Raw genomic sequence first — 12,965 nt, 5'->3', positions numbered from 1 at the left:
CAAAATCGATCCATATTTTTAGACACTTATGTAATGTACATTTTTAGCTTATAATTTTATTTTGATTCTATATTCTGCAATTTAGATAATAAAGATTTGATAATAATTTTATAAACTATGCAACTGTAATGGTTCTACAATGGTTAGTTAAGGTGCAACTTTTTAAAAACTGTGTAATTAAAACAATTATGTACTGTATTAATGATACAATCCTATTCATTGTAATAAAGGAATTTGTATTATTTGCCTATAAAAGGGATTTGACCTCATTACCTCCTAATTAAATTTAATCAAATGATGTAAATTTCATTTCTTCTAAATAGCTCATAAATTGTTTGATCATAAATTGGCTGAGCTCATCCGACAAATTACTACTCACTTTTTATATATAAAGATCCCTCAAGCAAATTGAGATGAACTATTTATCTACCCAGCTTCTTGCTATCAAATTTAGTTGCTCATTTCTTACTTTGTAATTCAATAATTTTGTATGCAGTGATGATCATAAGATGTTCGACTGTGAGAATACGTTTTCTGGTACACATTTAAATAAGTTTTTGTAAATAAAAGAATAAATGACAGAATGCAAAATCATAGTAATATAATCAAAATTATGTGCAGACAAATCTATTACTTAAAAAAACCATATATGTAAATGGTAAATTGCATTTATACGAAAAGAAGATAACTTTTGCACATTCTATTATAAATTAATCAATATGGACGTTATATCACGCTTTGGAACATGTGACAGCGTGTAGCTCTTTATTGTCAGCAACACAACTAATCATATATTTCTACCTATTTGATGTTTAAACAAAGCATCTACATGTAGGTTAATACCTACGCATATACCTACATGTATGCATGAAAAAGTCAGTATCGATGCATACAATTATCTAAATAATGTGGCAGCTGTAGCCCGGTGACCTCGAAAGACTAATCTGCAAATGACAGTTTCGGGGTTTAACTCCCAAAAAATACAACTGGTGGTAACAAAAATGACATTCAACCTTAAAATGCCCTCAAAAACACAAACAGCCTCTGCTTGCAGCAAGCCAAGCAGACATCATCTTGAGGGAATGCTCACACATATCTGAATAGGTAAAAAACGGAGAATGTATAAATATAATTATGCCATATTTAGAAGAAGCCATTGTTTAAACTGCATGTATTGCATTTATACAAAGACCTTTGAATTATCTAAACTAATTAACATAGAGGCTTGTAATTGTACTAAAAGAAATATACAGTATCATAATGTTTGCTTACTCTGGTCTTGTGGGAGGACTCTGGTTGACTTATAAACTTTTAATGAACTAGCTGTGTTAACTTGACCAATATATACACTCTTTAGTGCTTCTGCATCATAAATCAATCTATGCCCACAAGAAGTCATAACTCCCAGTGATTATTTGTGTATGATTTGTAAAAGCTTTCTACTAAAGAAAAAAAAACTTTGAAAATGTGTAACTGTATTTCTACCGTACAAGTCTCTTCGATCAAATAATTGGATTTGATTATTCCGAGGAAAATGGGTATATGAAGACGTAAAGATGGCGCTTTGGTCAAAGCAGCATGTCAGCACTTTTGGATAAATCATCTTAAAGTTATTATCAAAAGGGATAACAATGTTCAGTCTGCCCTTCAGAAATAACATCTTAATGAAGCTGGGTGTGATGGAGCAGATGACTTGAGTAGAGATGAAGCGGTAGATAACCTGAGTGAAGTATAACAGATGACCTGAATTGCGGCAATGAAATCGAGCCAAAGTAAGGTTGCAATGGCAAGCTGTACACACATTGAGATAAAGATAAGACATAATGGCATAGATTCTGAACAGCAATCATAAACCACAAGTATTCAACTTGCATATTTAGTTGCCAAAGGTGTATTCAACCATCATGCTACTGACATTAATTTCAACTTTATGAGACTATTGTTATGTTAATTTCTGTTGATCAAAGGTGAGTTTGCTAGGAAAATTAAAAGCTTTTGGTGTGTTAAAGCTGATCAAAAAAGAAGAGATCATGCTTTTTAAGAGCAACTTGAAAGATCATTTCTGTTAAAACTTCATGTTTGACGATAGTTGTCAAACCTTTGAGATAAATGCAGTTGGTCTTTACTGTTTAATATTCAGAATACTTACATGTACTAATTGAATTTATTATATAATTTTTTGATGTCTCAAACATGATAGATGTTAAAAGTAGTATGTTAAGTTAAAAATCAGTCAAAAGGTTACTAAGATAAATGAACGCTTGCAAAACTTAATGAGAAATGTCTCAAATTACTGTAGTTCAGTTTGTCATCGAGTTACTTGAGAGATTAAAGTAATTGATAAACATACACCAATATTGTATGAATACCAATAAATTCATTTTGGCATAATCGCAAAGAGCCCCGGCTAAAACTATAGTGCTTTACAATCAGGAAACATAAACACTTGAGTTGTTCAATCCTGGAATATAGGATGCACTCACCCTTAACAGAAGTCAATATAGCTTTCGATTGTAAATTGGTTGAAGTACTCTATGTACTTCACTACATAAACTAGCCATATTCAAGTTGCAATGGTTGTTAATCAACTTTCTTTGTTCTGATTCTATCTTTACAGCGTATTCATAGTTTAGAATGAAGTTTGTTTGTATAAGAAAAAATACCAATAAGTTTCTAGAACTCTATGCTTTGAAAAGCTACCTGCTACTTGATGTCATGACAGTCTGATGGAGTGTTTCACATTACCTAAGGCATGTATATAATGAGTGAATATGCTAGGGATAACTAGATAGGAAAGAGCCGGTACCATTTTGCCATTTACCTGATCAGTAATTAAATTGAACTTAAAAAGGTTATTTATTTCATCAGGTTGAGAAAACACCTGTGAGTAGGTTTACTCTCAGAACACTATAAAGTGAGAAAGCAAAAGAGCATCTATCTTTGGAACTGTTCAGAGATTACAAGTATAGAGACTTTTGTTTATTTGTTTTATTAATGTCCAACAATACCCTATGAAAAAAAGAAAAAAGTATAGAAAAGACAAGGTCTCATTGCAAAAGCCTTGAATAGCCATGCACAATAGGATGGTTGTTCAAAGTGCCCGCACATGTAAGGAGTTGGCAACTCAAGGCAGTACAAACACTATGTCACTGATTCCAGCAGGTACTTTTTGAGAGATACTCGAAAGCTATCCGCATTGCTAATCTTTGATGTAAACTGATGAGTTCCACACATAGGAAAGCCGGTATGCGACATGTCTCTGGCAAAGTGCAGTCAGGAAATTGGGTAGTCTAATTGATAGCTCAAAGTTGCGAGTAGAGTACTATTGCTTTTTTTCTAGTTTATTCACATGAGCAGAGCGAGCTAAGAGACCGAGACTGTGAATATATAGTTGATGAATTGGTAATATTTTAGATTTTCTAAATAAGAAGGCAGTATAGAATCGTTGTTTGGAGTATGTGTGATTAACATATACCTGTTGTGTTTAAAACAAACCCATATATTCCTGGAACCAAGTAGGTCTGTTGAACCTTCACCCTTTTTGTTATCTAGTAAATGAGGTCTCTGCGTAAATTGTGTTCAGGGTAGTGGTAAAGCATCCTTTGACAAACTGGTTGTAGATATTATAACACAAAAGGTTTACACTTCAATAATAACATATCATTTTAATTTTATCATTTAGACAGCCTTTGTTTATGGCCAACTTAATAAGATAAAGAGTAGGTCATGAGTCTGAATATAAAAATACATTGATTACTAGAAATTCCCCTGTCATACAGCTCACGACCAAAGGGATATTGGAAAAGATAAAGGGTACTGATAGTTTAGAAATGCAATATTGGCAGTCAAATGGCACTGCAGTGCAATAAGAGAACTGCAATGGTAGCTGACATGTACTGGGTGTGGGTGTTATTATATACAACAAACAGCAATAATGAAAGGAAAAGACTATATGTTTATATTTTTCCCCCTGCAATATGAGAATTGCAATATTAGAAGTAAAATACACTAATATTATTAGAATAACCAATATTATTAATATAGTAATACAGTAATAATAGAAAACCATTGCAAAATTTTGTTTACATTTTAAAACGTCATAGCTAATAATATCAAGAAGTTGTGATATTTATCTAGGTTTGTAGAAAATCTATTTAACAAAATTATTTAGAAAAAATAATAACAGTAACACATTGCCCAACATCGGTCACTATATACTTTGATCTTGTAAATTCAAATGACTATTCTTATAAATAAATCTTATTAAATTGAATAATTATTCTTATAATTAAAAATTGTAATAATCTTATAAGAACCGTTAGAAAAATATCATTGTCATTCCCTTTACTTTCACTGCTTTGGACATCAGTTGGAATACCAAAGTACTCATTATAAGTGTCCAAAATATCAGTTACTTTGAAATTGGCAAAAAATAAACGATTACTTTTCAATACTTCTACGTTTGTTACATAAACCTTTGGCAATTGGACAATGCCATAGATTGGTGAAATGTGCATGCTTTTCTCTCGTGAAATATGCGTGACTTAATGGTTCTACTCTCTGTCGCACGGCCTTATTGGCGTTTGGTTGGTCGGTCTTAATTTTGATTAAAAAAGGCTTGTCAAAGTTTTTAAATATGTTACCAAGTCTTTGAAATTTGTAGACAATATCCTAAACCTTACTCACCTAATTGGATTATACATAAATAAACAGATTAATTTGGCCTAAAATTGCCATTAATAGGTTTATATGTGTTTTGTATCGTTATTATACTTAAACGACTTCATTGAAAACTGGTTAAATTTGTTGATGAGATTTCGGTACAAGAGTTTGCGACGGCCATTGATGAATAATTTTCGTGAGTTGTGTGCGCATATGCATTTATCATAAAGCTACCAAACAATCCCTTCGTTTGTGTTTGGTTGTGGAATTAGCTTTTATATTGAAAATTTAGATCAAAAAATCTTATAGTGCTAAATAATCAAGGAGTGTCTACACTGAAAATTCATTCAGCCATCTCAATATTATTATAAAGTGATATAAAATGCCCGTATAACATTACAATATAAGCCAGTACAACAATACAATATCAGAAGCAACAATTTATGCAAAAGATGATAGGCATAGCCGGCTAACTTAGCCTATTCAATTTTCATAGCCATTATATATTATATAAAAATGCAGATAACAATTAAGTACAATCTTTAGTCTGAATAAAGAAGATTGATAAGTATCAATAAATCATATCAGAAATTGATGCAACAGACCTGCTTGTCATTGTCAATACTTTCACAGAGATATCAGCTTTAACAGACAAAAACATTATACATGTAAATAAAAACCAGATTCTTTTTTGATTTGTAGTGTGGGAAACTTTTACGTACAGAACCACAGACTAGATTTAAATGTTGTGTAAAATTTAACCCCTTTGAGAATGTACGTTTTACCATTATCCGTGCAAGTGTTTGTATTCATGAGAAACATCTCTGAGCTGCTTCCTTCTGGTTGTGCATATTTACCATTGTTGCACAGATAAAGGTTATTTCGCACCCTGAATGCTGGACAACCCATGTATGTTGTGATGCTTGAAGTTGGATAGACCAAAGATCTTCCTCTTACTAAGGTGGTGCTAAATGTCACCGAATATCTAAAATAGACAAATAATTAAGTTGAAAGTATTTTATTTATTTATTTATTTGAGCTTGAATAATTATTTAATGTTTTAAATGAATCAAATTTTTAGGTTTTATTGCTATAAAATTTTAGTTTTAATTTTTTAAAGAAAATGTGTGAATATGCTATTCCTTACACATCTTTGATTTGCTCTTAAATATATAGATATTGCTCTGAAACTATTTAGTTTTATTAATCAAATAATATGTGTATTATCTTCAAAATATAAATAATTAATGTATTGTGTTGAATAATTTAGAGAGCTACTTCTAAATATAAAAATCAAACATTAAAATATTGAAAAACAGCACAAAATCTCTGTTGACTTACGCTGGAACCCACTCTGTTGGATTGTACCACTCTCGACTAGCCGGACATTGAATACTTTCCGAGTCACTAGCAGGCGTCAGTTCACTCAAAGGCAGCATATCTATCCGCTGTTGGAGGCCTCTCTTGTACTCCCTGTCCAAGTTTCGTGGTAACCGAGCATCTTTTCTACAAAATCCCCTGTCACTTTGAGATATAAAAGCAGCTGACACCGTACACAGACGAACTATAAAGAATGCTAGTTGGTGCATACTTTTAGAGGTATCAGAAGGTAGTTCAGTGGTTTATGATGTAAGAGTTTTTAATAAACTGTAATCTATAACCCTTTTATACTGTAGCAAAAACCTATAATCTATTTTTGTCGAAGCCGGTTCCTCTAATTATGACAACCAATCAGCAGCAAGATGTTGAAAATTTTGATATAATGGCAGGTAATCAATAAACACTCAATTGCGATGTCAAAGAGAAAATATAGCTAATCGCTGTCAGCCACTATTAATTAGGCATTTGCTGAAGCGGGTGTATTTTCCAAAACTCACAAACTTCTTTGTACCAATAAGATTATCCATGGTTTTGTTCAGTCTTTGTTAAACCCTTTATTTTAGAACCAGTAAAACAACTCGGGACAATTAGTAGTTGCCTAATTCACACTGACTTATAAGAAAATATAAGAACAAACATCAGGTACGCAAGTGACAATTTGTAGCTAAATGGACTAAAGGGTATACTTGAAGATAAAAAAGTTTTGATAAAGTTGTAAAAATCTACCTTGAGACCACGGGTAGTTAGAACCCACCCGCTTCAATGATTACAGTCCAATTAAATGAATGCTTGGCGTAGCCCAAGGTAATACATCTTTGCACAGAAAACTTATTTTGATTTAACATATACAACAGTTACCATTATGGCTTTTAAACTTTACATCATGAAAAAAATGTTTTTGTGGAGTTCAAATAAATTAAGAGAACAAATAAAAAATGAGTATATAGAACTGTGTGTATAAAAAGGTTACTGCTGCAGCAGATGCTCGTTGTGTTGAAGGTTTTGATGAACGGTACCGGTACTTCTTGATAATGGTACTAACGTATAAATGAAATATCAACCTTCCTTTGATCGATACTTGGTCTCACCAAGTAGAGAGAGAGAAAATGTAGAGTAATGTCTACAACAGATGAACACACTTGAATTTGAAACGACACATTTGAAAATTACGAATTAAAAATGTAAGTAATGGTAAAAACTAGTTTTTAAAAACATTCAAAAAAATTACAATTGCAAAAGGTAATATTCATAAATAGTACAAAGTGCACATTGGGTGTGCGCAATTGTGATAACAATATACAGTATATGGTAAGAACAATGGAGATAATAAGAACCTCTAAGAACCTCTAAGAATGTGCACCTCTTTGTAGACTTATGATTTGAATGTCTTGAGTTCAAATCCACTACGGAGGTGATGCTTTGTTGGTAAATTTTTTCGCTATATCTGGACATACGAACAACAGACATCCAGACAAACACTGAGACTTTACCTGTTTGAGAAACATGAGTGGCTAATTACTATACAGTAACATGTGAATGCAAGGTATAATATAAATAAACAGCTGATATACATAAATAGAAGAAAATATTTGTAAATATAATTGCTGTGCCATATTTAAAAAGAGCTACAGTTAGAACTAGTATATTTAAAGAAGTAAAAATTATATATAAATGATATATATGAAGGGATCAATATTGATTTTATGTCACAATATAGAACAAGTGATATTATGTACCTGAGTGCATCAACCAGTTCCTTGATAAGTGAACATAGCCTATAAACACTACTGTAGTTACCATGATAACATCAATAATATCATAACACCTTTTCATAAAACACTCTAAACATTGTCTGAGTTTTGTTTTGAGCTTTAGTATAGGACAAGTGTTAGAACTCTGTACCCTGGTATGGTGCTATTCAGTTGATGACGGAAATAGAGAGTGCAGACTGGATGAAGTGGAAGAGAAAATAGAGGACTTTGAACTGTGAGGGTGTATATCACATTACAAGTGTGTTTCACCTGTTTGCACCTGATCACCTGAGAACTGAGTTTTAGAACTGCCGTCATTTAGACATCCTTTACAGTAGAACAACTAGTGACAAATCAAACACCTAAGTTTGCTCTTTTACTACTTGAAAAGTTCTATTACCTTCCCTATCTTTTTTATCTTAACTTATTCAAACCACCTGACAGTTTTCTTCATATAAAACATTAACTTTAACAAAGGCAATGTACTCAATAGATTATCTTAAAAATATGGTATAGAGGGTAAAGATCTGTTTTTTAAAGTATTTAGTACTAAGGCAGACTTGTCACCAATTACAAAATGTTATTAATCTATAGTTAAAAATCCTTTGTTAACATTGTTAACGAGAGATTTTTTGACAATCCGATGATGTGCTGAAAGCCAATTTTAGAGATAGCCTATGAGGTAGCCTAAAACCGATTGAACTGTTGGATCTATTTAAAAACTGAGGCATGAATACATGCTAGCGGTACAGTGATAAACTATCTAACAACAGGGTATTTATAAGCCATGGGCTGCAGAGTGTTGCCATTTTCTATTCCAGAGGTGCTACATATTCTTCTGTAGGCATTTAATTGTAATTAAACTAATAGTAGGTAGAATTCTGAGATTTTCAATTAGAAAAACTAAATTAAGCATCAGGCTTGCTGTCTGTGAAACATACAAAGTTTTATTTGCTTGTTCAAAGCCATATACGTGTACCGGATTTAAAATAAGCAAATAACATTGTAATTGGTTGTGATCTGTGACATGATGTGTGATATCTGTATAGATTGTTATCTTCAACTGTTAAAAATGAAATGATCAGAATTTAACCTATATAGTCATTCAGAAACATAATTTTACAGATGTTTGTATTACATATCTAAAATAAAGATAAAATAAGGATTAATTTAATATATAAGTTATGACTGTTGCCTAAATTCACGATGGGTAATGATGTTGTCAATTAAAACTTTAGTTTTCCGACAAAGAGGTCTAGCTTGTTTTGCACACCACTATCGTATTAGTAAACTGGTAAAGGAACTCTGAAAAGCACAAGAATAATTATGTTGGCATAAACTAGCACTTTCCCTCAAGGCACAGCAGTTCATGAAAATGGGAAGCAAATCAGTCATGTTCGATAACAACGTCGCTAAATCTACTTTGGTTTTTGTACAAGCAAATCTTTTCTGGCAGTGTGTAGATGATACTAATTCATCATACTTTGGTAAAAATGAACAAAAGTGAGTCTTTGTTATAGTCATAATTTACCCTTTGTCCAAAAACATTGAAAATTTAAAAACGATAGTATTATATCAAGTTATCAGATGAAATATGTAAGATTTAAATGTCAAGAAGCAGTAGGTTTAGATTATTACAAGACGCTATTTAAACAAAATTAATATTTTCTTTAATAACTCTCATAAGAATAGGTTAATTTTGTCTAGTGTATTTATTTCTACATAAAACTGGAAAAGGGGGTTGGGTTAAAGAGTTGGATACTAACAAAGACACCTAGCTAATCACTTTACATTACTATGAGAATTCGAGGTGAGATATAAATAAATAGTTGATATACATAAATATAAAAATATATAAATATAATAGATGTGACAGATTTAGAAAAAGCCACAGTTAGAACTGTTATATTTATACACATAGGAAGTGTAAATACTTGAGTTGCCTGAACTGATCAATATGGATTTTATGTCACAACATAGAACTAGTTATATCGTGTATCTGAGTACATCATCCAGTTCCTTAATAAGTAAGCTTATCCTATAAGCACCACTGTAGTTGCCATGACAACATCAATAATATCATTGTACCTTTTCATAACACACTCTAAACATTTTCTGAGTTTTGGTTAGAGCTTTAGTATAGGACAAGTGTTAGAACTCTGTACCCTGGTATGATGCTATTCAGTTGATGACGGAAATAGAGAGTGCAGACTGGATGAAGTGGGAGAGAAAATAGAGGACTTTGAACTGCGAGGGTGTGTATCACATTCCAAGTGTGTTTCACTTGATCAAAAGCTAATCTGTTTAGAGAAGCGCCACATGAGGGTTTGTAGATATCCACTCTATCAATGTATACACTGTAGACTATTTAGGTAGAAAAGTGTTCAAATGTTTAGTTGACAAATATTTTTTTAAAGTTTTGAAAAAATGAGGATGATTAATATTTCAATATGACCTTTTTCAAGATTTTAGGCAGGCTTAATTGGCAATCATAAAACTTTTGTTTTTAGTACAAATGCCTGATGATCTCTCTGATTAGAAACTCCAGAACCCACTCTCACATGCATCAAGAACAATTGTCCTCAAGGAACTCGTTCATTAATATTTATGACGAAACAATTTGCCTTGAATAGGAAAAAAACCCTGAGGATAGCAGAGCTTAATGATAGTATATTATAAAATCCATAATGGTAAAAGCGTAGCTTTCATAATTAAAAACACCTACTCTAAAAGCAACAGGCTTTGGGCAGTTCTAAAAAAATATCCGCATTGGCTTCCACTTTTGATAACTCTTTGATGAAGAAGCAAGGGTTAGATGAGAATTGTCAAAAAAAAATAGAAATGCAGCCATTTTGTATCTGGATTATTTTGTGTCATTATTATTTTTCTGATTTTTTTGTAAATATTTTTCCTTATAGGAATAACTGTAAATTTGGACAGTGAAATCAAGCCTCACAATATCTAATTGGCAGTACAGTGAGAGGTATAATTTAGCTTTTCATGTAGTTGGAATCATTCTTAGTTTTTTTTATTTCCGCTGCCATTATGAAGATCGCAGAGGGTTGAAGTTCACACCAACTGATATATTAATAACTCAGGCTATAAATGCTGCTGTATCTAGAGAAACCAGTTTAAAAATACAACGAGAATACTACATACACTACGGAAGTACTTATATGACATCTTTAAAATAACTGACAGTTGAAATGGTTCTGTTTACACAAGAAGGAAGTTGGAACACTTGACTCATTTAAAGGTGACATTACATACAAACCGGATCAATACAGTTTTGTAAAACTAAACAAGTAGAGTGCTTTGTGGAGTGCCATCCTTGTGTTATACAACAGGCTCAAAAACTGTCATAGTAGAATAAGAGATCATTGCTTGCAGCTTGAGCAAGGAAATGTCTGTGGGGAATGTAAACAGAAAACAAATGCTGAGTACTTTGCACTGTTATAGTGTTTGTAATGTTAGTATACAATCAACAGAAAAGTGGTTATTGCTGTGGTAAGAATAAGGCAACTATATACCAAGTAATATGTCTATATCTATATGCAAAACAGACATATTAATCAATAGTTTTATGTTTCAACTGACACAAACACAAACTGTGTTTGTGTCAGTTTATTTCAAAAACTTGACACAATGTCAAAAGTTTTGAATAAGGTTTAAAACCCAAAATAACTATTCATTGTAAGTTTATCAATGATATGTCTTTACTGGTTACATAGAAATAAATTGAAGTAGACAGAAACTTTCTAAATTAAACGCGGTCTAGTCAGAAATTGCTTTGAGTAGTTCTTTTTCTTACTACATTATTTTGAATTGTAGCTTAGATTCTAAAAATGGTTCAATAATCCAAAAAAAGTCTTTTGCAAGTTCATTAAATCTTTAGCATGCTAAATTTTTAAATTAGTTTAAATTCAAAGCAGAAGTTTATTTGGGGTTTATAAATAGTTTCTAGATTATATAAAAAAACTGTCTGATGTTGCTCTCTATATTGTTGTTGTTGGTTGAGTGAAGGTAATGACAGATTTCTGTCAGTCATATGGTTATTGGTGTTAGGAGTACACAATACAGCTTTTTTTACTGGTTGTCCATCAATATTGACAATGACTTGGAACTCAGCAATGCATGCTTGGGTCAAACGGTATGGTAAAGTAAAGGTGATTCTGTTCTCAATATCTACCACTTCTGGAACTGTCAGATTAACCTGAAGAGATGCATTTTGCAACACGTACAGTCTGACAGAGTCAGATCGCTTTTTCACTTGCCCAATGTGTGAAGGACAGAGGTGGATCTTTAACGTGCCCATGATGTCAATGTGGTGCTCCAAGTTATGGTCTAGATCAGAAAGACTAAGCAGTTTAGGGTTGAAAGCTTGCTGAGAGCTTTTGTCAGATCGGACTTAAGCAGAACTCAAACCACCATCATGGTTTACAGTTGAAGATGCTACCACTAGGCCACCCTGAGACCCTACAGCTACCAAATAATAAAATTAGTAAACTAAAATAAAAAGATAAGTTAACACAACCAGGTATTTTTTGAGTTGAGGTCTTTTATCTAATACTTTATTTTGTTTGTAAATCTTTTTAAATTGCTGTAGTAACTTTAACATTTTCAAAGATTTTTAGACCAATAATAAAATTTGCCATTTTAAATCATAAACAGAAACTTTTTTACCTTACATCTGCCATTATCAAAAAAGTTACACTTGCGATAGTTGACAATATTGTGACTGATTATTAAAAATTTGAGGACAAACAAAGAATAAAGCATAGTTTACTTGTAGCGAGTTTAGCTGATAAGTACGATAATAATAAAGCATTACTCAGAAACTATCATTTAATTAATTGTATTATGTTTACTAGTGGCCTGCAATTACCTCGTAAAAGAGTTCAATTGGTATTTTGTTCTAGAGTTTATTACCTTAGGAAGGGTGGCTCTAAGGAATCCATGCAAGCAATCATGTATGTTTCCATAGATGAGTAAAGATCTCAGTGTTGCCTTAAAGAAAGGTACACGAAACTACAAATCTTACTATAAAGTGACAGGGTGATAGTTGATCAAGATAATGAACCTACAGAGCACTGGATATAATGAAGAAATATTCACCTATCTCTTTGAATGTTGTAGCTTAGACTCTAGTGTGCAAAAACTTGTGAACGATTT

This window comes from Watersipora subatra, chromosome 4, assembly GCF_963576615.1.
Source record: "Watersipora subatra chromosome 4, tzWatSuba1.1, whole genome shotgun sequence".
NCBI lineage: Eukaryota > Metazoa > Bryozoa > Gymnolaemata > Cheilostomatida > Watersiporidae > Watersipora > Watersipora subatra.
The sequence above is the reverse complement of the archived record's forward strand: the minus strand, read 5'-3'. Positions refer to the sequence as shown.